At 38.4% G+C, this 26,603-nt stretch overlaps 1 protein-coding gene and 1 long non-coding RNA gene across 7 annotated transcripts in view; one reads left to right on the top strand and one right to left on the bottom strand.

Annotated features, from left to right (window-relative positions):
- On the bottom strand, nt 275-1,365 carry LOC110393391. Its single transcript, XR_002434988.1, has 2 exons — nt 1,184-1,365; nt 275-575 (listed from the first exon to the last, which is right to left on the bottom strand). It is a non-coding gene; the product is annotated as an uncharacterized LOC110393391 (long non-coding RNA).
- The window catches only part of TBC1D5 (TBC1 domain family member 5), a 305,440-nt gene continuing 280,389 nt past the window's right edge, over nt 1,553-26,603 (top strand). For 3 of the 6 annotated variants that reach the window (XM_021386226.1, XM_021386227.1, XM_021386229.1), the window contains exon 1: nt 1,555-1,743. The gene's annotated coding sequence lies outside the window, so the exon portion shown is untranslated. Of the gene's footprint in view, nt 1,744-26,603 lie in introns of all 6 variants that reach the window. The other 3 variants (XM_021386230.1, XM_021386228.1, XM_021386231.1) reach the window with 2 other exon arrangements.

Here is a 26,603-nt window from a genome sequence, read left to right as displayed (position 1 = left end):
TTGTTGTAGCAAGAAATTTCAGTGCACTAATGTAAAACACTACCATCAGCATGCTGGAACCTACTTTGATCGCTCTTTTTTCCTAACATCTGGGAATCAAAAGCATCTGTAGACTGACATGGAGTTAAGATTTCCTTTCGAAGTATCTTTGGCAAAACCACATGGATGTGTTGATTATCTTGCCCTAAAACAGCCCACAAAGCATAAAAGTTTTTTCTCTGGAAATCAGGAGTATTGTAAGAAATGTCATCAGAGATGAGACACAACACATTCATTCTTTACATAATTATTACTAAAGTTACGAAGTTTTATTTTAGTTTCTTATTTCGAGGTACATCTCAAATAGATTGATCCTTCCTATACTACTTATGCTATCAAACCATGCCAATTTTAGGCTCATTTTTCCTTCATTTCCTTACTGCTTTCTACAACTTGCCTGAAAGGAGGTTGTAGGGAGGTGAGTGTTGACGTCTTCACCCAGGTAATGGCGATAGGACAATAGATAATTGCTTCAAGTTGTGCAGGATGTTCAGGGCAGATAGTAGGGAAAAATTCTTCTCAGGAGAGGTGAGGTACTGGAACAAGGAGGTGGTGGAGTTACTGTCCATGGAGGTGTTCAGGAACTGTGTAGATGTGTCACTCTGGGACATGCTTAGTGGGCATGGAGGGGATGGGTCAATAGCTGGACTAGATGATCTTAGTGGTCTTTTCCAACATTAGTAATTCTATAATAAATATGTACGTTACAGTTCTTCAGGCAAGTAAAACAAAGTCTCCAGTGCTAAGTGGTCCTCTAAACTAGCTCACGTTCCTTTAGAACTTTTAACGAATGCCCAAGAGGTGCTAAAGCAGTGTCCCTGGCAGCCGCAGGCCTTTGTGACCAGGCAGGATGTGCCTGGTCAGCTTGGGTGCCAGCAGACACAGCTTAGCACATCATACAGCATGTTCCAGCACCGAGCATTCATGTCTGTGACATCCATGCCCTCCTTCTACGAGGAAGTTTCCTGAGTGGCATAAACCCACCCAGCTGCTTCCAGGGGTAGTCACACTGAATTCATTTTAAACGACCTAATTTTAAGCCACTCCTGGTATGTTTTATGTAAATAAAAGCCCCCTGGTCATCCTTAGAGGACGAATGGTCCCCGAAAAAAAAAAAATGGAAAACCTCCTAATCTCAACTAACCCCATCGTCCCATTCTGCTGCAGCTGCCGCCGAGGGCTCGCGAGGAGCGGGCGGCAGCGGAGCTGCGCCACTGCCCGTGCCGAAGCCCGGTCCGTCCTCTTCCTCCTCCACCCCGCCAGGCCGCCGCCTTCTCGGGCACCCCTCAGCCCCGCGCCGACCCCAGTGCCACGCCGGGAGCAGGGAGCAGAAAGCGAGGCCCAGCGCCAGACACCATAAACCGCGTCCCCCGAGCTGCCGCGGCCTCACCGGCGCGTCGACGCGCCTGCGCGCAGGGAGCGGAGGAGGCGGGGGTGGGAGGCGGCGCTATCGCGCGTCTCCGCGTGCGGGCAGGGAGCCCTTCCCCTTCCCTTCTCTTCTGTTCTCTTCCCTTCCCATCCCTTCCCCGGGCCTCCCCCATCGCCTCCCCCTGCCCCGCGTCCTTCGCAGGGTGCCGGGCCGGCGCGGGGGTTTACGAGCCGCGCAGGGAGGGAGGGAGGGAGGCGGGGAGGGAGCGGGGAGAGAGAGAGAGAGGCAGAGGCTGAGCCAGATCTTCATGCCACTGCAGGCAGCAGCAGCAGCAGGTAAAACCAGCCCCGGAGCATCTGCTCCCTTCACCCGCTTGCCCCCCTCCCCGGCGGCCGCCCCGCAGTCAAAGTGCGCCGGCCTCCTCCGAGGTCCCTCCCGGCGGCGCCGCCCCGTCCCGCCGCCCCCGGCCGTCGGCGCGCAGCGCTGGGGCCGGTGAGGCCTGCGCGCAGCGGGTGCCGCGGGCCGCTGCCCGGCCTCCTCCCGCTGCTTCCCGCGGGGCCGCCTCCTCCGGGCCTGGCGGAGGGCAGGTGCGCCCGGCAGGGACCGCTGAAGCCAGAGCCTCGGTTCTGGGAGGTGGAAGCAGGGAGGGAGGAGGAGGAGGCAGATGGTCATAAGGTTGTCCCCTCTGGATTTTTTTCTTTTTCTTTTTTTTTCATTGTTGTCGGTGGTGATTCTTACGGCCGAAGAGGGAAGTTAAGGTCGGAGTGTTTTTTCTTTTTCCAGGCCTTGACAAAGGGTTTTTGGAAAAGGCCGGGTTTCCCTCCGCTTTCTTCCCCCTTGTTCCCACCCATCTGACCCCAGTCTGTGCTAACTGTCCAATTTATTGTCTACAGAGAAACAGTTTTAGACTTACTAATTGCCACATTTGGTTATCTTTAGGATACAGTGGTTCAAGCGGTGTAGTAGGTATGGATTTCAGTGCAAGGGCTGCAGTTGGCACTGCAACTCTAGTTGTTGAAGAGTTTTATACTCTTAGGTTGCTGTACCATACCCATCAGTTGTGTAGTGTAGGTACATATCCTATGGTGTTATACATCCTGGGGGCTTCGTGATCTGCTTTTAAGGAATAGTCTCATCACATTGACAGGAAGTTACTTTAGTGGTATATATGACTTGACATACTTACAACAAAAGTGTTAGTTAATATGTGAAAGACTTACATTCCAAAGCATACTTGATTGGGAATCAGGAGTCAAGAATGGTTTTCTATTTTTGCCATGCAGCCATTCAGCATCCTTTTGCTGCTTTATTGCCAGCAGTCCTGCTCGTCTGCTCTTACAGAGTACTCACAAACTTGGTTAAAAAGCACAACTGTTCTCATATCAATGAAACCTCATTAAAGTTTATGAGTTCTGTTATTTGCCGCACTCTCATTCAGTGATAGTGTTTCTATGAAAATGAAACCTTCCACAGTGTATCCCAAATAAATGAGGTCTGTTTATTGGAATTGAAAAAATATATTTTTTAAAGTTGAGGGTAATAAAATACACAGAAAAGCTAATCCTAGATCCCGCTTATCTCAGAATCATCATTCACTACTAGCTTTGTAGCTCCATCCAACACCGCTAGTCCTAAAACTGGGCAGTAAGAACAGTGTATCACTTGTGGGCAACGGAGATTTTTCTCTTGGAAACCAGTCCTTGTTTTCTAATAGCTGTCTGATTTAAAGTTATCATGAATAACTAATTGCCAGACTTCTTGTTTATTGACGTGTGGCCTGTTCACGTTACATACACATATATGTATAATGGCAGTGATTAAGGGACTAGGTACAATTTAGGTTTTGTAACACGTTCTGACTGTCAGATGAAAACACAGAGCTAGACACAGCCTGGCCCAGAGAAACTGTTGAGTTTTTAAACTTATGTGAAGCTCATATCACTGTTGAGCCATCAACAGGAACTTACGCTTGTGTGATTTGCACACCTTCATTATGAACTTCAGCTCATAACAATGCATGAGAGCATGAGCAATTCCTCTTTTTACATATGAGCATATATTGGGAAGAAAGTGCATTCCTCCCCCGCCATCCCCCCCCCCCCTAGATTTATGATGGCTTCATAATTTGTATAAATTGTTGATATAGTCTACTCCTATGCACACTGAACATTTCAAAAGATGCTGATGGAATCCTTTTGTTGGTGAGGTGAAGAGATGGGAGAATGTTCTCCAGCTTGGTGAAGTACAATGAATGAATACAGTGAAGTAAGGGCTTGTGCCAGTGGTAGCGTTTAAGAATTAATAACACTGGTGGGATTCTTGTTTGTTTTGCTTTGTTTCACCTGAGGAAAGTCACAAGCCCAATTTTATACAAGTAATTTTCAGATTGTGCTGCAATTTTAGCAAAGCTCACTTGTCACACAAAAATAGTTCATACCGTTCCTTGAAATGCCATGGCACCTGCAAGAGTGACACTTAGCCTTGTGAGAACGTTCCTTATACATTTGTCCTTTGTGTTACAGCGCTGAGTTTACTCCATTGTTCTTTTCTCTTTTGTTTGCATTTCGATAGTGCTTGCATCTTTTGGAATTTGCTACCTCATATTAATGTGCAAAAGAAGTATGATTTGGTGGAAATGTGTTATGCGTACTCTGCCTGCTTTTGATTTACGCTACTGTGGAGATCTTTGCTGTCTCTGGGTTATTGTTGCTATTATAACTTCATTTTTTACTGTGGAAGGACTATGCAAAGAGCTGCTTTGGACTTTGCCCTGTAAGGAATTCTGCTGCTGAAGTCTTTTTAGAAAGTTTACTCTGTGCTCCATCCTTAGGAGCTTTATCTTAAACTGTTAGGTACGCTGCTGTAATTGGCAACAGCTGTTGCTGAGAATTGTGGAGGATAGACAGTTTCCGAGATAATCAGTAACTAGTCCATTTGAGGCTTTGTTGATTAGCACGTGTAAGAGAATTTTGGATCAGGAGTCAGTGATGACTGCAGAGTGCAAATGTGGTATGGTATGTAAATAGTGTTCCGTAGCTTCTAGAATGCTCTGGAGTAAATAGGATACAGGTTTTGGGTGTTCTAAGCCCCGTGAGCTGCCCAAGGCAGTCCACTCTGTAGCCTGTGAAAGTACATCTATTTGGCTGTGTTGTGCTGTAAGAGAAAGAGGGCTGTGAAACATGATGTGAAGGAGTTGCTTGCCTGTGTTTGACTGCTGTATTAATGAGGCTTCAACTCTTTTTTTTTTTTTTTAACCTCTAAAGAGTGTGGGCATAGTTGTTGCCATTTACAGTTTTTGAAAGTTGTTGTTGTATTGTGTTTTGCTTGAGAATGTTTTTAGTTAACCAGGTACCAGGTTTTATTTTTCTGATATTTCAACTTCTGGGATCAAATACTCTCTAAAAAGAACTTGATGCAGAGTTGAAGGTTCTATCATATTGGATAGCATTATAATCTGATAAATCATATTATTTTTATTTATGTGAAATAGAAAAAGGAATGATTTGAATTTTATCAGAATCTGTGTGTGATGGTCATTGAGGAGAAATAGTTGACTTTATTTTTACTCTGAGAGTTGGAATAAGACACGAGAGCCAAGCTGAGCACTTCTCCGGACTGCATCCAGATCTTGGAGATGAACATGCAGCAATTGGCAGTCTATGTGAATAGAGGTCTATGAATTACTAAACAAAACAGAAATAGCTATTTTGCCTCTGTTAAAGGCTAGATGTAAACTTCTAAAAGGACTGGATTCATATCACAACCTGAAGTCTAGTTGGAAATAATTTGAAAATAATAGGAAGAATCACATCACCAATGTTGAACTGAACATGATGGAAAAGGGACAGCATCCCAGTATCTTGTGCTGTATGTTTTGGAAAAACTTTATACTTACCTATGTAGTATTGAAGTTGAGGTGCTTTTTTTCTGTTAATGGGTTAGCAAATCTGTATTTTAGGCTTATTAAAGAACGTTGATACTGCTAATTAATCTAGTGCAAATATGCTGCAAAGTTCATGTGCTTTGCTTAAGTTGATTTTTCTGTACTACTACATCATGTAGTGCTGTGTTAGAATGTGGATCAACTCCGTCTTGATATGTGAATGCTTCTCCTCAAGCGTATTACAGCATCAGTTTTTGTCTGAGTGGGTGGTTTTTTTTTGCTGAACTTCTAGTTGGGTAAGCTTTTTTGAAAAGTATATCAAGATACTGAGAATCTACCATTTACTTCTCTGGATGACTTGTTTCAGTGATTCATCTTTTCCACTATTTAAAAATAAGGCATGCAATTATTGTTTGAATACATTTGAATGCATCTGTCTTTCACTGGTTCTTGTTGTCGTGTCTGAATTCTCTATCACATCAGACTGCCTTAAGAACTTGACTTGTCTCTTTGACACAGTTTTCTCTCTTCTGTATGGTGACAGTCCGTAGTGTCTAAAGGTAGAAATAAATTTTAAAATAACATAGTTCGAAATCTATGATCAACACATCAGAGATTTGCTGGGCTGACAGCCCTAGGACTCTTGGAGAAGTTTAACAAGTATGCTGATGTAAAACGTTTGTCTCACCATGTTTTTTAACATCTGATCTGGAACATCTGTTTAACAAATGAGTTGGAAGGAAAATCAATATAATGCGATACAATTATACCATTTTGTATATTTCCAACTATAGAATGAAAGTATTTATTGGCTATTCTTGATCATTGTGTATGATTTTTAACACTTCTGCCACCTCTGCCTAGCCAGGGGCCCATGCTGAGATGGTGCTTGGTACTGGTGCTGTTGGCTGTGTTATCTGTGGATGTTAGATGTTTCTCAGCTTCTACACTTCATAACTCTGTTTCATGTTGATGGTGATCCACCTCGCACTTTTCTCTATTATTGATCCTGCTTTTTTTTTTTTTAACGCTTTCTTCTCCCCCCCCCCCCCCCCCAGATATCAGTAATCAAACATCTGGGATGAATTTTAGCTCAGTTTGTCCTCCTTGTTAGCAGTAAGACTGACTGACCGCAGGTAAAAGACATCTTAAGGATGGCTTCCATTTTCATGTTTTCTGTTTAAGATTTTTCCTCCCAGTCAGTTGTGTTCCTAACTTTTTTCAGCTTCAGAAGTGTAGAAACCTCAGGAATATGAGTTTGTGCGTGCATGGCAGATTTATGTAGGTTTCCATGATCTCTGGCTGTGTAATCGGATCATGATCAGTGGTTCTTAGGCTATCCACAGTTCCTTATCCAGTAATTTATTCTTTTAGCCATTATAATGGGATATATGGGAATTTCTCTGTGCCTGTTACAGTGAGTAGTGTTAGAAAACTGTCACTAATAGTTTTTTAAAAAAAAACTGATATTTTTACTCTTGGCTGCTTTAGATCCTGGGATATTTGGTTTCATTATTGAAGACTTCAGTTTGACATCTCTTTCAGCAAATTACAGATATATGCATATGAAAAAAAATCCTCCTGTTCTCTGGTTGGAGCTGATGGTTTGTAGCAGACTTCCATTTGTGTTGCCCTCTGAGCTGTCTTAATGCTTACACCTGCACATAGTATAGCACGGTTCTGAATTACCAGGTAGTGAATGCCTAAAGTATATTTTTTGAGGACCCAGATTGTGCATGCTTCATGACTGGAGCTATTTTTGCTTAACCTAGCCTTTACACAACTGAATGTCTGGCCTTTTTATTGGGAAGGAGTATACATTTCTGATGTTTATTGAGAATAGACTTGAATTTCAAGGTGCAGAACTTGTTAAATTCCTAAAGAATCTTTCTAGGACTGTAGAGGTATGGTTTTGGCGTTTAGACTTTGCTCTGATGTTAGCATGAAAATCGTGCCTTGCATTAGATGAATTGTCATCTGGGCTGTTAATTTGTAACTTACAGTGACCAACGATCTGTGCTTTACAGGAGATGATAAAAAATGCCAATCGTGGCGTAGTCTCCATACCAAGGAGCTCTTCAAATTCTTTTTGTTTTGTAATGGTTTATGGTTATGAAATTTTTCCATTAGCACCGGTGGAAGCAGCCAGTGGCTTCTGTGTCCTGTATGATGCGGATATATGCTTTTTTTTTCTACTTTTTTTTTTTCTTCCTGCCCTTGTTTACAGCAAGGCAACATCTATATCTGGATGGTGATCTGTCTATATTTTACTATTTGTACCTTGGTATGTTGCAGACTTTAACTATTTTCAAATTTTCCTCACCAGATTCACTTAAAAAAAATGTTTTTTTCCTGAGCTGTGATTAGTTTTTCTTACATCTGTGCTTTAAAAGAGATTGTCAGTGTTCTCACTGTCCTTTTCAGATGTAAATTTGGACACTTTTAAAAGTAAAGACTTCGAAGACTCATGATATGTTTCACATTTATTTCACAGTTGTTTTCACATAATCATGCCTGCTGCACTGTAAATGTGAACAAGAGGATCCAATGCCTAGGCGGTACTTTGATTTCTTGTACCTTCTTGACTAAATTTTATCACGAGTATTCATGATTAACATTTGGTAGTTTTGTAGAGCCATTCATCCATAAAAGAAAATGACGTTAATCATTTCCAGTGAGAGAGAAGCAACTTATTCAAGGCCAAACAGCAACTCAGAGAGGGAGCTCCAGTTAGAACCTAGATTTTAGAATATCCCATCACAGTTAATTCATGGCAAAATATTTAATAAATCGCACAATTTAAATGAGTTTTCTAAATTGTGGAAATGAAAAGATTATGTAATATGTCTTTACTAGTTAAATAGTAGGCTTTGTCAAATGAATTTGAGAAGTACAGTGAAAGAGTAGATTTAAGGAGAATACTACTAATCATTACAAGAAAAATGCAAGGAAATATTTAGCAATACACATCTCGTAATGTAAATGCACTAGGTTATTTCATAATTGTGCTGGGTATAATGGAATTATTAATTTCTGTAGTGAGAAGAGTGTCTTTCAGCTGAAACTGATGCTCTTTTTGTATGGCCTGCTTCCTTTGAAACGTTGCACTACTTTCACAGCAGTGCCTTGGAAACATGCAGCACATACAGACTGTATTTCATTTGGAAGCATGTATTTGATAGAAAGAGAAGAACTTTGTTTGACTTTCAGTTATTAATGAGTCCACAGCATAGTATTTCCTCCTTTAGGCTTGACTCATTTTTAATTTACACCATTTTCACGTATGCCTATGGCTCTAATAAATATACAGTTTGGAGAAAAGTTAATAAATCCAAGTACTCTACCTCTGCAATTCTTTTATATATGTGTACATATATACATATGTATGTTTTTATATGGATATATGTATTTTTTTGTAAACTGAAAATCAAAGCTGTTGCTGCTTGTGATAGTACCTTTTAAAAGTCGTCGTACCTCACAGCATGCACAATGCATTAAGCACTCTAATACGTACATCTAACAGGCCAAAGATTTGATTTTCTTTAGTTTTAATTGTTGATTCACATTTATTAAAAAAATGTATCAAGGCCCTGCCAATTTTACTGCTGAGTGAAAATGTGAAGTGGATAATGTTTAAGAGATTATTTTCTTCTTTAGAATGCAGAACTTGGGGCACCACTAAATTTCATTTCTGTAGCTGTTAGAGAGAGAAGTGGATGAGTGTGCATAGAGGAACAGGCAACTGGCAGGAACTGCATGACTTCCTTAAGCAGGGGAAGCGCATGTCCAAATTAGTAGAAAGATTTTTTTTTTTCTGAGCGTATCAGTGGTATATGTTTATGTATGGTGAAAGAAGACGATGACAATACCTTCCAATGGGATACAAGTACTATGGAGCAATCGCAGGTAACAAAGAACTAAAATTGGCTCACCCCTTCCAATGACCAGTGACAGCTTGAGAGGGGTGCAATCTCTATCCAGAGGGATGTTGCTAACCCTTAAATGAGGGTGAGAAGGGGTGGATCCAGGCTTCACCTTTTCCAGTCACTCTGGTGCATTGCTTGCGCATGATCTCCCTGGGTTAGCCATGCCTTCTCACGTGGTGCTCAAACCTTGGTTCAGGCCGTGACCTGGCAATTCCACTGCGCCAAGTAATTTATTGTTTGTTGATGACTTTTTCAGCAGGCCTGAAAGTTTCAAGAACTAAGTAACAAGAAGCAAAGGAAAGATATGCGGACCTATCACCTAGTAGAACCTGCTTTGGTTTCTGGATTTGTGCAGTGTTTCCAACTCTTATTTATTACACTGCCCACAAGTCTTGATCTGAAGACTGCTTGGTTCAGGCACAAAGTAAAAGTTGAGGCTTGACTGCAAGTCAGGGAATTGTGAAGAGATTTAAGGGATAGATGAAACGAGAAATGTATGGGGCGGGATGTACCTTCTCTGTCCATTACCAGCTGATGGCCATCTATGTTTCATACTACAAATTTACCTTTTTCAGTTCTGTTTTGTAGGCCTAAGCGGAAGTGGTTTGCTTGTTGCTTTTGTTCCTTTTTGGCCTTTGATTAGTGCTGCTGTTTGCTGATTTGACGCACCTTTGGGATGAAATGTCAAACTTTTGTATGCAAAGATAGGGGGAAAAAAAAAAAAAACGCAACACACGTGCCCTGTGCTGACTTTTGTCTCTTTTGAGTTTTGTCTTGAGCTTTAAGCATGTTTTCAGAGTGAAGTGAGGGACATTCTGTAGTGAGAAGAAAAGAAAAAATATATTGGAGAGATACGTGCGAGATATGTGAGATATTTTAATAAACATTACATATGGTATTACTTTCGGAGCAACCCTCATGTGTATACCTGTCAGCCATTGCAAATCCAGCTGGGATGCTGTGTTACTTGAACAGCACTCCTGTGTGCTCTGCAGTCAGTGATTGCCGAAAATACCACTTTATTTCAATATGTTTCTCTGTTTTTTTTTTTTTCTTCTGATCTTTAGGGAGTTTAGGTGAACAGTTTTTTTGTGTATTAGAAGAAAGCTGTATAGTTCTGCCTATAAGTCCGTGTTCTAAACTGATGTATGCCAGGAATTAGAGCACTCTGTTGCTTCTCATAGCTGTTCAGTGCAACTAGGTTTTTATGTTAATTTGTGGTAATAGTGTATGATCAGTCATTGTTATAATTTCCACTGTGAGTAATTTTATCAGAGGGCAAATGTAGGCTGAATGAACATCATTTTACATCGTGTAACAGCTTAGATTGGGATAAAAGTTTATTGATAGACTCGTTATAATTTTTGTGGGTTGACTGGAGTGCTTCACTTTCTAGTGCTGCTGTTATTTATCCCTTAGTCCATAAGCATGTTAAACACCTCCTAATACAGATAGTCTTTTGCTGGTATTTTTAGATACTGTTTCCATTAAGACTCAGCATAATCTTCTTCCCAGTTTCTGCTATACTCAGAAGCTTTAGAATTGTGCAATTTTCTTCCAAAAGTAATGGATCAGTCTAGCTCAAGTCGTGTAAGTATCAGAAAGAATGGAAGAGTAGGAAGGGAGGGGATGACTAGGGCTTACATCTGTGGGAGGACCTTCAGTATGAAGCTTATAAACAGAGATTGAGTAGCACTGTAAGCACCTTTCTACTTTCTTTTCTTTTCACATGAAGCATTTCTTTCAGATCCCTCTTGCCAGTTTCTCTGCAGTCTCCTTCTACCCTAACGCTTGCAGCCTTTGCCTTTCCTGAGTTAGCATACTAAGACCTTCCGAAAAACTGGAAGAAAATCAAACCCAACAAAACAGACAATGTGTCATGAATACTTGCCGGCCTTTATTATTTTCTGTTTTATTTATTGCAGTGTATGTCTTATAGCGCTTTGCGTGATTTATGTGGATGTCGAGCTCCTCTGCTTCTGTATTTGCAAGTGGTGAGTAGGTCAGTCTGCAACAAGTAATTGTAAGGCCCTGGTATGAGTTAACCACAGTAAGCAGCTGAGCACCACACAGCCGCTCACTGGAAAGGAAATGTGGGCAAGGAAGAACAAATATACTACCGATAGAGTTTTAGATATTGAAGCAGATTATATTGGATAACTGCATCCATAGGAATAATGGAAGAAAAAGACTTTTAACTAAGGTCTTTTTGGATTATCATAAAATAGTATGCAGTGATATAGGCATGATCAGAGCAGAGAATGTAGGGTTGTTGAAAACTTTGGCAAGCCGTTGAAATGAGTGTTTTAGAGGCTGCACGCTGCATGGATTGGTTGGGAGGCAAGCTGGATTGTATGAGTGAGTGGGGAAAATGAGAATGTTAGGCTGTATAGGCAGGTTGAATCCTACCTCTATAATTTTTGTTAAAAAAAAAAACAAAACAAAACAAAAAACAAATTTACAGGTAGGAATATTGGAATATGAAGAGGAGTTTGTGAAGATCACCTCATTTTGAACCTAAGTAATAAGAAATGGTGACAAACATATTTGATACTGAGACATGAAAAAGTGATGAAGGAGTTCTCATTTTTTTCTCAAATACTGAGTTTACACTAGAAATAAACATATCTTTAGCAGTACATTACTTTAAGCTAGCACTGCTTCTGGTGTGCTTTGCATTTTCCCTTCTTAAAAAAAGGACTCATGTTTCCAGGAAGTCTCTAGTTCGCTAGTATTACATTTCATCTAATGTTTCGCAGTCAGTCTAGTCAGACAACTTCTAAAATTATTGTTCAGATTAACTTCCGAGTAAATGAAGGTTGGGTTACATTTTCAGTTTTTCAACCTGATAGAATTTGCTTTCCAAGTCCCGAGGTGGTTTGCAATGATTTCATCATTGAAAAGTATCTGTAACTGACACAGTAAATCAACTGCCATTTGACTTGAGACTAATTCTTGATACAGTTATGAATTGTGCTCAGTGAAATGTTACAGTTACGCCAATTTTATTGTGGTTCATTTTGCTTGTCTGTAAAGGATCCGAAGCAAGTGTCAAATCCAGAAATCTGTTATAGCAGCTAGTAATGGGTTTCTAATGATGCGTTGCTCTATCTGTTTACAGCATCCACTGAGAGTACCAAGGCTTTCTGTGCAGTCCCTTCTGATACGCCAACCCCTTTCCTCTAACTATTGAGATATATTTTTGAACTTTCCCTGTCTTGACAGAATGTTTCAAAATATTTTTACTTCCATTTGTTATTTGCCTTTTCTGAGGCTGAAGCTATGTTTTGTTGTCAGTTCTACTCAAAACTTTGCACTGCCATTATGATATATTGACTTGAAGAAACAAGTAAGGAGTGGCAGACAGCAAAATGAAATGCAAGCAGACCTTCTAATCACATGAACATGTGAACAAATGGAAAAATATTTAGTGAGGTCTGTCATCTTGCATAGATGAAAGACACAGGGAGACGATCTCTCTGCTCTTGATGTTTGCTTTGATCCCTTCCTGTCAGAGCTCAAGCCCTGCCGTCCAGCTTCTTAGTGTTTTTGAAGTAGACTGCCTTACAGACAGCTCTAAGTTCAACACCACGATGTTAACTCTCTTCTCTGACACTTGGTTATGAATCATCTGACTGCACAGGACCTTGCTGGGCATTCCTGCATCCATGTGCATATATAAGTTACAATGGTCCTTGAAGGACTGGTCATTTTAGTGATACTATAATGAGAAAAACAACAAAAATAAACCAAAAAACCTACCCAAACTCCATCTATCTTCAGCCCATCTGGTCTCTTGAGGAGAATTTCACTGTGATCTCCCTAGTAAGAGATCTGGCATCAAGTCTGGAGTAGCTGCCCCTTGTTAGTAACCCAGCTGTGCTTTGGTGAGGGAATGGCAGAAATCCATTTTCTCTGCATCTAGAGGGAATGACTGTGGTGAGGTGAGATTAAAAGCTAGACTTTGCTTTTTATGTCCAATTAATCTTTCATTTGGAATGCCTTTGTGCACGAATAGGGTGGCCTGGAGGAGTGGCTGGCAACCACAAGAGTTTGCTCAATCCCTGCTGCCTTGTACCAAGTGATGTTGGCCAGAGTATGTAAGAAGATATACCTATCACCAAAAGTAAGCAAATAAAAACCAACATTGTACTAAACATGACTGGCTGCATCAGAATGTACTTACAGCCTTCTGACTGGGCTCAGTAGAAGTCTGAGGTGAACACCTCTACATTTCTTAAAACAACATTTTTTTTTTTAAATTATTTTGCTGGATTTGATCAGGGTCAGCTCAAAGTTGAATTCTCTTTTTGCTCTGATTTTTCATAGAATGGCTTGGATTGTAAGAGACCTTAAAGATCATCTAGTTCCAATCCCCTGCTGTGGGCAGGGCTGCCACCCACCAGATCACGCTGCCCAGGATCCCATCCAACCTGGCCTTGTGTGCCTCCAGTGATGGGGCATCTGCAACCTCTCTAGGCAGTTTGTTCCAGTGTCTCACCACCCTCTGCATGAAAAATGTCACCCTAACATCTAACCTAACCTAAATTTCCCCTCTTTAAGTTTAAAACCATTCCCCCTTCTGTCACTATCGAACCATGTAAAAAGTCGATCTCCCTCCTGATCATAAGCTTCTTTTAAGTGCTGGAAAGCCGCAATGAGATCTCCCTGGAGCCTTCTCTTCTCCAGGCTGAATTAGCCCAGCTCTCTCAGTTTATCTTTGTAGGAGAGGTACTCCAGCGTTCTGATAATCTTAGTGACCCACAGTAGTGGCCATGTAGGCCAGCATATGGAATTAAGGGAAGGTGAATGTCTAACCAGGGTTATCGAGTGGTGACCCAAACTAACAAGTAAATGCACAACTATCTTGGTAAACCTTGGATGATGTAATCTTCACGTTATCTTGTCATGTGAGTATAAAATTCAACTGCAGCAAATTTCTTTTTAAGTTTAAGATCATGTGAAATTTGTATTCATAGTGCACCTCTTTGGATCCTGGAGGTAATCCCTCATAATCAAGAATGTTAAAGAACATTAAGATTACATTATCTAAGCTGATGTATTTTACATTAGTAAAAGTACAGGTGATTGGGAAGTACACTGTATAAAACTCACATGGGCATTATTCCTGCTGTTTATGTTTGACTTGGCTTCATGTTTAGATTTTGAGCTTTAACTGATTCTATTATTTAAGCTGTCTTCTTTAGTGATAAGTATTACTTACACAGACTGTAGAAATTTGAAGTTATTCATTTCCTTATATTTGTAATGGTAAGCGCTTTGGATAGGTAGCCCATAAATAGCAAATAAAATAATGCCATCTTTCTGGCAAGCATATAATTTCATGAAATTATTTTATTCTGAAGTATTGAATGTGATACTGTAGGTTACTGAAAACGGCTTTAGCAGTAGTGCAGAGAATTACTTCAAGACAGTTTTTAAAATGTTGTTCATTTACTCACAGCATATGTTCTTTGGCTTTTTCTAGAATTTTAGAGGATTTCTGTTGTCTTGTGTTGCTGTTCTGAAGGCATTTTATTAAGGAAATCAATTGATCTGACGAGTCAGAGGAAATATCTTTTGAATGCGTATGTTTTTGCTGTATGTCAAACTTTAGATCAGTTATCTTTATGAATTTTTGTGTAAAATGGGTATTAAAGTGCTGGTATGGTTAAGTGAAGTAATGTGCTGCCTTCTGGATGCCTGCTGAGTAAGCACTTTGTTCCTGAAGTCAGGTGTTGAAGTCCAGTGCTTCTATCTGCTTAAGATTTGTTCTGGGATCTAAAAATTGGTCAGTATTCATGAGTCATGGGCCATTTCACTGTTGACTTCAGTGGTGGGAAGACCCACAGTGAAACAAACAGAAGTGAACAATATGGTTATAAGCAAGGTAAATCTACTGGAGGTGAGAAGTGGGAAGAACAGAGTGTGCGCCACTCAGTTAAGTTAAGTTAGTGTCTGTCCATTGGTTGTACCTCTGTTCCTATTCATTAATTGCTTTTTGTTTTGCTGATACTTTTCTGTATTGGTTCTGATGTCTGCAACTTATCCACATTAGTTTACTTGACAAGGGTTAAAATTTTATTACAAATGAAGTTATACTTCAATAGTAAATAATGAATCTCATTTTTAATGAGTAGCAGCAGAAATCTTATAAATATACAGTAAAATTACACTCTGAGATATACTGAAATGGATTTAGTTAATGTAGGCTTTAAAAAAAAAAAAACACAAAAAAACCTCAAGAATTGTTAATGGAGTAAGAATAGACAGAATTCTGTAGACCAGTGGAGTTAATGCTGTGAATCAGGAATTTGGGAAGGATAACTAAGGATAAGTTTATAACGGAAAATATGGATATTTTTAATTACCTTTATTTGAATTAAGAACATGTAATAATGTATCATAAGGCTGTTAGTCTTTTAATGAATGAACTTTAAATTCAAATCTGTGTCAACTCTTGTGAGTAGCAATCCAGTTTCAATGTGAGAAATAAAATACTTTGGAGGTTAGTCAATGAACAAATTTGAACAATCATACAGATTAGATAGTGGAAGAAAAAAAGAATGAACAGCTGGTCAGTGCTTTTAAGTACCTATTTAAAAGAAGCCATGGTGCTGGAACTGAGGTTTCAGTAGGAAAAACAAGATTAGTCAGGAGAGCCATGCTCATGGTGTATGGGCCTGGGTCATACACATCTGCCTTGCCAACTCTTTTTAGTCTGATTAAAATATCCAAGGCTTATGACATCAAAAAAAATCACTATGAAAAAAGCTCAGGGATTCCTTATTGTTGGCTGCAGTTTTATGTTTGGCTTTGAAGAAACTGACTAGTTTTATAGTTTTAGTCAAAGATCAACACAATCATTTGAGCCTTGACTTTCTCTTCCATGTGTGTGACAGTGCTGGCAGCGTTTTCTTCTGTCAGGCTTTTGTTGTTTGAGATCAGCTCTTTGGCTCACTGACACTGTAATGAGGAGTAAACAAGCCCTGTTTCTTTGAGACAATTTGTAGTGTGATGCCAGTGGATTCTGAGTTTAACGGTACGGGTTTGATAGAAGATCAGGTAGCTGTAGTGAGCCTCATAATTATATTTTACTTTGTAGTAGTTGTGCTGGAGAAAGTAAATATCCAAGCCCTTTATGGAGGGGTGCATCATCAGTCCTGACAATATTGGCATCTGCACTCTGCTTGCTTTAAAATGCCATCTCCTCCGTCTTCCTCATGCATTTAGCCACTACTTTTAGCCACTGCATTTCAGACATCCTCTTAGCATTTCTTTTCCACTGATAAATGTGGGAGATAGTCCAATCACCAACATAAATAAAGGGTTAGTAGATCTTTCACTCCATACATCTTTCTCTTCCCTGCTTTCACCACTCTCGAAAGAATATTTGGACGTAGTTTTTTTTTTTCCTGCTCTGCTTTTAGAAGATCTCCTATTTTTCCCATCCATCCATCTGTTACCACACTCACACCAAGATGCATATTCTAATAAAAATTAAAAATGTGTGTCCATCACACATTGGTATAGGTGCCCAGCACCAGTTTAGAGGATAGGGTGTTGCTGATATGTCAAACGTAAAGCTTGTCTTAATGTCTGTGATTAGAGAACATAACAATGGTGTCCCTTAAAAATCAACATCTTTATACACCTGTCTAGCAGGTATATAAACATCTGAAGCCTTCAGAATTGCTGATGTTGAAAAAAAGACAGGATACTCTCTTCTAGAACCTTTAATAAATAATAATAGTGAAAAAAAAATCAACATTTTGTTGTTTCTGTTCTGTATTTCAATCAAGCAAGCTTTATTTTCATTTGCTTCTCAGCAGATGATTTCTAGTTATCAAGTGTACAGTTAAGAAGGCAATGAGAGTGCCTTCTAGTAGGATACAAAGCCTATGGAGCTTTAGCAGGTAAAAAAGAAGGAAGACTGGATCACCTCTTCTAATGTCCAGTGACGGCTTGAGTGGTGTGCACTCCCTGAACAAAAGATAAGGAAAAAAAATCAGATGGTTTGGAAAGACTAAATAAATAAATTGCAAGGTAGAATCATGTTGTCATTGCTAGAACTTAATTTTTTTGGCTACTCCCTCAGGTGCTAGAGCACTCCCACGAGTCATGGAAAACTAGATCCAGTGAAGTGCTTCTTGTACCAGGGAACTATCTTGTAGCCCATAGATTGCTGCTAGAAATTTTGGGTTTGATATATTTATAGTCTCCTATCTAATGCAGTTTCTTGTTGTAGAAATTAGAAATTCACTGACGCTAAAAATGGAATATAGGGAACGTACATACTGGGTGAATATCTTAATCATCATCAGAAAGGATAAATCTCAGTGTTTCCCTGACAATGCACATTTTGTATGAAGTGAAGCAGAAACAAGAGTGAGTTAAACGGCTGATCCCAAGCAGTGGAGGGATTAGTTCCTCCATTTGTGTTCCTCCCATTTGTGTGAAGCCTCAAATCACATACACCTTAGTACAAGGGGATGTGCTGCCTACTCTTAGTCATGTAACAACAAGGTTCTATTTGACTGCAAGCTCTTAGAGTTTGAACAAGTATCATGGTCAGTTCCAAACATTGATCAAACTGGAGAGGAGTAAAAGCTGCGGCTCGTAGGACTTCATTTTCCATTTTCCCTGGTAATTGTAACTATAGGAAAGTATCATGCAGAATTCATCAAACAGTAATAATAACATAGCACAATAAAGAAAAGATGCATCTTATGTATTTAGTTGAAATAGCTTTAAAAGGTATTGGTACAGGTATGTTTTATTAATCATCAATTTCTGAAAAACCTGAAGGTTCTGTATCAGAAGCAGTGAGGTTCCTGAATTAAAGCTGGCACAATTAAAGGAAATTTTATTTAGTTGGAAAAAGTTACTTGTTGCTTCACCTCCTGTGGGAGCCCAAAACACCTAATCTGTAATGTCTAAAGAAGACAAAATAACAGCTAATTCTTCCCCATGTAGAAGTCAGATGCGCAGTTGCTAATCTGAAGCATTTTGTCCAATTTAAATCTAACATGGAGTCTTTTTCTTCCTTCATTAAAAGAACTTAAACTCTTCTGTGTCTGATTCCATTAATGAACTCCTAGATCTGGCTCAAACTTAGTCATATTACGGTTAGAAAAAGGTGCGCGCAGTACAGTTAAATCATGTAAAATATTCATTTACCTTAGTGAAAGGTTTTCTTTTATTTAAAGGAATGTAAACAGTAAATGTGTACAAAATATATCAACATCTCAAATAATAGAAAGTGAATTTTTGAATATTCAAATTTAATTCAAAGATGTAATTTAGTGCAGACATAATGTTCATGTTAACTCAGTAGTTAATGTTGTCATAATAACGTGACTTCTATATTCCTTCAGTTGATTTATTTAGTATGAGATATACCATGTAACATATTACTGACAAGGATGGCCATTAATTGTCAATATCTTGAAAATCCTCTGAAATCTTTACAGTCGTCTTTACCAATTTCCTTTCTATTGAAGTTGTCTTAAAAAAAAAAAAAAAAAAAAACAACAGCAGCAACAAAACACTGTTACTTTCTTCTTCTTATTTACCACTGGTTTAGGTAACTTGTCTTCTACAAAGCCATGTGACAGACTTTTACAGATATGATGCCTTTCTTTTAAGTTTCATTTAGTTAAATTTTTGCTCCTCATTCTGCTGTTTTGTATTATGCTGGCAAAATTTACAGCATTTTGAGTGATGGATCCTTCCCCCCCCCCCCCCCCACAGAATACAGCACTATTGAAAGTATTCACCAACCTTCTAGTTTGTTTGAGTAACTTACAGGACGTAGCAGTTTCTGGTGTTTACTTTTGTCTTTTGCAGACTAGATGTATCTGTCCTTTCCTATTTAATGGTGAAGCACTGATTTTTTACTTCAGTATCGACATATTTTACTGTAAATCTACTGATCTGCTCGAGGATGTAAGTTAAAAAGTGTTACCAGTCTTGCTCCAGTGGATAAACCAACTTCTTTTGTGTACTGCTTACTAACGTAGGTGGATATTTTATTGATGAATATGGAAAGAGCGTATAGTCCAGTGCTTTGTTGCTTTACTCCATTCCTCTAATTTATGACACCAGTAATAATGGATGATGAATGAGATATCCAAAACATTAATAAATTATCTGAAGAGGTGTACTAAATCAAAGAGGAGGAGGCTAAGAAATAATCTAAAATAATGCCTCCAAGAAAAGTAAGTTAATTCTAGAATCATTTATTCAGCAATATGCAAAATCCCTGAGAAATTTGTTGAAATCAAACTGCTATGTTAGGATGATGTTGATATAACTCAGCATTCCAGATTTGCTATTCTTGACTTTTGAGTCTCCAGCTTCAGGTGGCCAGAAATGTAAAATGTACAGAATAAAATCATTCCTTAATACTAATGTTGAGTTTAAGCATTTTTAAAATAAAACCCAGCAATTTTGTTCTGTGTTGGTGATGCTTATATTCTCTTCCCTAAATTCATCTATCCATTAACAGGGTTGAAATTTGCAGCAGTTTTCTGCTGTGGCTTGCATTCCCTAGCTTGATGAATCTGTGTGAAATGTTCACTTGTTCCAAGAAAAACTGCATACTTTTTTTTTTAAACATCAAAATTTCCATGTTTGTATGGAATCATAGAATCACCAAGTTTGAAAAAGACCTCCAAGATCATCTAGACTGACTGTCCACCTACCACTAGTATTTTCCCCCTAAACCATGTCCCTTAGTGCAATATCTAAACATTTCTTGAACACCTCCAGGGATGGTGACTCAGCCAGCTCCCCGGGCAGCCTGTTCCAGTGCCTGAACCACACTTTTGGAGAAGAAATTTTTCCTAATATCCAGCCTGAACCTCCCCTGGCGCAGCTTGAGGCCATTCCCAAATCTTTTGTCGAGTTTCATGTCACAAGTAGTAGTCCTTCCAGTGATGCTGGCTGTCTCATAAGGAGTCTTTGCATGTCAAAATAGGCATTAGCTGCTCAGACAGTAATTATGTACCACTTTGCTGTAGACAGAAAGCATCAGGGTGGTGGGTCAGTTTTATGCATGCAAAGTATTGCTATTCTTATTAATGTGTTTCTTATGAATGATAATAAGTGCAGTGAAATTTAGTGACCATTGTAAAATGCAGTGAGATACAGTGACTGCAAATGTTATTTGTGTTGGTAGAAATAAAAAATTATGGAGGTTATGTAAGGATTCCCATTTCATAAACTTGCAATTTCAAGAGTTTATAAATGTTTGCATAGCTAGTTTAAGTTAACCTGTGTGGGCTTAGGCCATATTGTCATAAAAATAAACAATGTATCTTTCCTACTCACTCTGTTTTCTTTTTTGCTATTTTTTTCCATGCCTTGCACCATCCCTAGGGTTTGCGTGGCCATATGGAAGTGATCCATTATGAGTTATGAAATAGATAAATATTTTTGGTATGAAGTAAACTAGATATCATAAATGCTGTGTTTTCTGTATCAATGACAATGGCAAACCCTTATTAGACTTACTCTAATCAAACTGGAACACTTTTAGCTGCAGATAGCTAGAGCCTATGGAAAGTGGCAATTAAATGTGGGGACACCAAATGTAGTCTCCTGTCAGCTTGTGCCATATCTGTGAAACAGTTGACATTCAGATGATTTTTTTTCCTCTTGCTTCTTGATATTCAGCCACAAAGCAAGTTGTATTTGTTTGAGTTCATGCTGATCTTCCAGTTTTTAACATTTTCTTGTCTACTTTCTTTTAAGAGCCCTGAGGTTTTTTTTCAAATTCCATAATTTTTAAACCAGTTCTATAAAAAAAATTGTGGCATTTTCCTCTAACTACTAGTGTGTGAGAAACATTTTGCTCTTCAAGGAACTGAAATCGTAAATAATCTTGGTTACAAAATGTGCTTAACCAGTATGCTAACTCCCAGTCCCAGCTTCTTCCAATTTCTTCTGAAAAAAGAGGAAAGTGAGTATTTGAAATCCCGAGGAGTTGCTATCCCTAGGCTAGAATTCAGTTATATGAAAGTAGTAATGTATTTGTAGTAGCACTGAGTTCACCTACCTAGTTGTGTTAAGCTTATTACCCATCTACGTGCTAATTTCCTACTTGTAAAATAGTGCTGAAGAACATCTCATTGTGTAATGGGGCCAGTATGGGAAATGATTGCCTGTATTTCATTAGTCTCTATTTCTTTTCTTTTTCTTTCTTTCTTTCTTTCTTTTTTTTTAAACTAAGATTATGCAGTGATAGTTGGATGCTAAGTCACCTGTATAGAGCTTCTGGATTTTTTTCCCAGTTCCCCTTCTCTTGTTCCCCTTACAAGTTACAGTGATCCAAACTGGCCATAGTGGTCTGGATGGTGGCATGCTATCACTGAACTCACAACTTCTGTTTGTCTTTTACATTTGAGTATTTTCTAGCCACTTTATTCTCTCATTTCCCGGAATTAATTTGGTCATCTTACTACTTATTTTAACCTTTAACTGTGGAATTTATTGTCACCTCAGTTCTTCAGGTGGACATTGTCATCAGAAGGTGCCAACAGTTTGCTTTCTACTTCGTTTCTCTTGGTTTTAATTAATATACTGAATGTTGTTAGTCAAATGCTGCTTCTAATCATTGAGCTTTGTGATAGTGAGCAGTTAACAGTAAGCTGTAAACAACAGAATTTTGCTATTTTCAGATTTTTTTCATATTTTTCCCAACTTTACTATAAGTTCAGACATCCTGTAAAAATTCTGGTACTAATTCTAGCTTAAATGAATATGCTGTATGTATGAGTCAGACTAGGACTGCTTTTGTTCAGTCAACCTATATGCAGTTGTTACATTTTCCTTATTTTTCATCATAGCTCTAATTTTTAACACTGCCAATTTTAAAGAGAAATGGTAGACAACAAGCATTTTTGGAAACTAGGAATTACATCTATTTCTAAGTTTTTTGGATCTTTACAGAGGATGTATATACCTCTGACATAGATTTTAATGTCAATGTATTTATCATAGCTTTTATTTCCTATTTTTTTGCTCTGGTTATTTAAATTGAAGTTTCACATACAACTTTAACTTCATCCTTCTGTTTATTTTAAGGTCTGCCTTGGCTGTAAGTCTAAATGATATGATCAGTATTCAGACCCCCAGATGTTCCCTATATGTTTAGCATGAAATCAAGGTCTTTTGAACACAAAGAGTGTTTCTCAATAAGGGAGAGGTTGAAGGCAATTTATTTGCATTATCAGCATTTGCCACAATGTCAGACCTGAGATTAAGGAAAATAACTATTAAGAAAGCAAAAAAGTCCCATCGTATACTTAAAACCTATCTCATTATTTTCAGTCTGTAATCAAGACCTTTTAAAAATCAGAAATGTCCATTTAGCAGTATCTTAGTGGCTAAGATGCTTGCTCATGAGCTCTTGATCACAGTTTTAGGTTTCTTAAATAGCAAGATGTAAGTATGGAATAAATAAATAAATAATTTGCCCAGTCCATTTATTTAAACTCTATTTATGTTTCATAATTTCTGATTAATAGGGAATATTGTTTAAATAGAGTAGCAATTGTGTTACACAATAGAAGAGCATCTTTAGTTGTAAAATCAAATTTTGCTATTGCAATGAAGGTCCCATAGTTGGGACTAGTTCAGTTAATGTATTACAGAAAAGTCTTTGGTGTATGATGTAAATCAATGCAGTGAAGGGTTAACTGTGAAAACTGATGTAAGTTTTATTTTCTTATAAATCAAGAGGTTGGTAAAATGTACGCTTACTGTTGATCATTAGAATACAAAACTATCTGTTGAAATCAATTAACATGCATATCTGATGACTGATTGTATAAATATGAAAGTCAAATAATTGTAATCGTTAACCATGGCTTCAGGTCATATGAGTTGTCAGCTCAAAAAAAAATAGAGGAGAAAGAGGTTGATTTGCATATATTTAATGTGGCATGCTGTACATGTGGGAATTTAAGATAAACCTTTCCTAGTAATCTGCTTGTTTTTATCTAAAAATCAGCTAGGAAATGTGGATCATAACAGCCAAATGAGCTATGTGTTGTATTGATAGCAGTTGATTCACTAGTTTGGGATTTAACATTGTCCTGTCGGTTTTAACAAGTTAAAATTGTTATTTTACTAACAGACAGAAGAAGCTAAAAGAAGATAAAAGAAAGATCAGTAAGATAATAGAAATACAGAAAAAAATTTAATGACATACTGTACTGAATCAGAAAGCTATCTTCTTGTGTGAAGTTGTCCAAATAGATAAATTGAATTTAATTGGTCAATTGTAATAACTGGAAAGGAGGGAATATGGCAGAGGATTGAAGGTTCTGGCCTAGAAATTTATGTATTATTTATTTTGTAAACATGATAATCCATTGGAGTCATTTTTTTTCCATGAATAATGCAAAGTATCCTATGTAACTTTTAACTATTCAAAAAATCCTTGAAATGTGAATCAGAATTTAATGGTCAGTACCTTACCGTACCTATAATTTTGTTGGAGTGCATCTGCCCAATATTTGTTCCTGTGTCTATTCTTGAATGTAAATAAATCAATCAATCTCATGTCCTAAATTTTAAAATTACTTAGTAAGCCCTTTCCAAACTTTCATTTCGTTACTGTGTATTTCCTAAGTTCCCAAAGGGAAGAACAAGCAGTATCTGATACCTGTTCATCTGATTCACACTTGCAAACAAAGACATTTTCCACTGGTGGTTATGTTAAAAGGTGGAGGATAGCAGATTTTGTTGTCCCGTGCTTTTTACTGTGAGCTTTATTTATAATGTTGCCATTGTTAGTATTTGAAATTTGTTCTTGGGTGTATGGTACAATTCAGTTCCTTGTATTATTACCCAAATCACCTTCAGTACCAGCAGCGTGGCCTCCCTCTTGTACCAGCTGGTTTCGCAGCCTGGGCAGGGTTCAGAACTTACATAACTACTTTCTCAAGTAGTAAAATCTCAAGGATTTTACATCCTTGTGCCATAACATCCACCTGTCTGGCACTGCAGTTTGCTTCAGTCTTCTACTGAGCAGTGTTTTGCAGGCTCTGCTGATTAAAGGCACTTAAGGTTATGTGTGAAGGCTGAGGAGAAAGGAGCCAGCTAGCAGAACAGAGGAAGGAACTGAATTCGTTTTTTGTCATTACCTCTTGACTGCAAGAGAGGGACGTAGTTGAATCTCAAGTTGTCGGTTGTTTTACCTGCTGTCTAAAGTGTCCTATCTTCCAATGATTTAGGTGTCTGTTTGAACGGAAAACAATGACCTTTTACCACAGACAAAAATAGTTACATGAGGAGGCCAGTTCTGGAACCACACATTAAAAGCCCAAATTAAACATGAAAGTAATTGAAAACTAAGCTAATCTTTAAAGGAAAAAAAAAAGTGCTTTAAGACCTTGGTGACTGTAAGAGCAGTTTTAGCTCTACTGTAAACCATTAGTGAAAAATCACTTCGCTACCAGAGGCTGCCAAGCTGCAAATGAATGAAGATGTTGTATGATTTGGTGGTACTTCCTTCAGGAAGTGTGATTCTGAAATAATCTTAGATCACCACTGAGCCACTGTATGTCCCAGTAATCCTGACAGTCTTTTAATGTGTGAAGGAATATACTGCTTTTACAACAATCCATTATTTAAAAAAGGAGGATTTGGGATAAATTAAGAGTGTGTTGAGAGAGGATGGGTTTGACAAGTATGGAGTGGGAATTAATTGTCATTCTTGAACAGAAATCTGAGGACTAAAAGATTTTTCCCACTTTGAAAACAGCATACTGTGAGGAAAAAGTGTCTCAGATTGCTTAAAATACGGAAGTTTTTTGTACGCTTGTGTTTTGGGGCTAGCAATATTATTAACTCAAAGGGGAGGTATACTTTTTCACAATGACTATATTTAGCCAGGAGGAATAGTCCTTTTTAAAGCAAATTGAAATGAGTGTATGAGAGCGTGAAATTATCAGCAGCACTGGTGCACATTTACATTACTTCTACATACTCCTTTGAATGACCACACAACAGAACAAGTACTTCATTTCCACTGTGTTGATTTTTCTTGACAAAACATGGCAGTCTATCCAAAGGAGAGTGTTTAGCCAAGATAAATATAAAATTTATGATTAAGCAAAGTGTTTCCTTATTATAATCCCTAAAGAGAATTTGAGACTTGTTAAATATAATGTGCCCAGGTAATTTTAAGAGTAAATTATCCTGTATACTTTTAAATGCTGAAGTACAGCAACAGCATCAACCATTGGAGATTTTATCAGCAGAAACAATGCTGCTTATGATTTGCTTTGAAAACTAGTGAGAAACCACGTATATGAAGGATGCTCTGGAAGTAATGCCTCCTACTTTATTATGTCGGCCCACTATGTCAGAGGCAGATGTTGCTGATATGGCAGGAGAAGTTGAACCTTCCCACCAATATTCCATTACATGTTGCTGTGTGACAGATGGCAGCAGGGGGGCACTCTGACAAGATGGTGCCTGACGTGAAAGTGTATATGAAGCAAGTGTGTGGAACTGAGTTCCTCCATGCGGAAAAAATGGCACCCATTGACATTCATCGACACTTGCTGGATGTTTACGTGGATGTGAGCACAGTAAGGCAGTGGCTGGCACGTTTCAGTAGTGGCAACAGTGACAGCGGGTCACCGCTGCTGGTGCTGATTTTTACAAGCACCGATGCACAGGCTCTTGTTCATGGCTAGTGAAAGTGCATAGCTAACAGTGGTGACTATGTTGAAAGATAGTGTTTTGTAGCTGAGAATGTGCTTTAGCAAATAGTGTTATTGTACTCTTTGTGTCTGTTGTAGTTTCTGTGGAAATTGATAGAAGGCATTACTTTCGGAGCAGCGTATGTATATAGAACATATAGTTGTTCAGTAACCTCAGGCTTTATGTATTCATTCAATTTAATAGGCTTATACAGAGATCAAGAATCCACGTCAGTGGCATAACTGATAAAACTATCTCACTTTCCTGTAATGTGTATTATGGAAGGAAGCAAATAAACATTTTTTTTGACAGAATGGATAAAAATTGATAATGTGATTACATTTCTGGCACATTTCTTCAAGTGTTCGATTTACAGAATACACCTCTTAAAGAAACCATAGTGATTGTCAGTAGCATTCATTACAATAAATGGAGAATGAAAGCTGGTTCGGGAGATGAGTGGGTTTTGACCTTTGTGGTGTAAGTGTTGGCTTTGGAGTGCAGAGTTCTAATTAAATTGTGAATGTAGAGGAAGTGGTCTCACTGTATTCATTCAAGGACTCTGAACTTCCAAAATCAAGGATAACATTAGATGTCAGCCAAGTATTTTGTCCTTCTCGTGGTTCGTCTTTACATCTGAATTAGTGCCAGTTTGCACAGATTG

Source organism: Numida meleagris, chromosome 2 (assembly GCF_002078875.1).
Source record: "Numida meleagris isolate 19003 breed g44 Domestic line chromosome 2, NumMel1.0, whole genome shotgun sequence".
Lineage (NCBI taxonomy): Eukaryota > Metazoa > Chordata > Aves > Galliformes > Numididae > Numida > Numida meleagris.
Note: the sequence above shows the minus strand (reverse complement) of the source record. Positions and strands in the feature narration are given on the sequence as shown.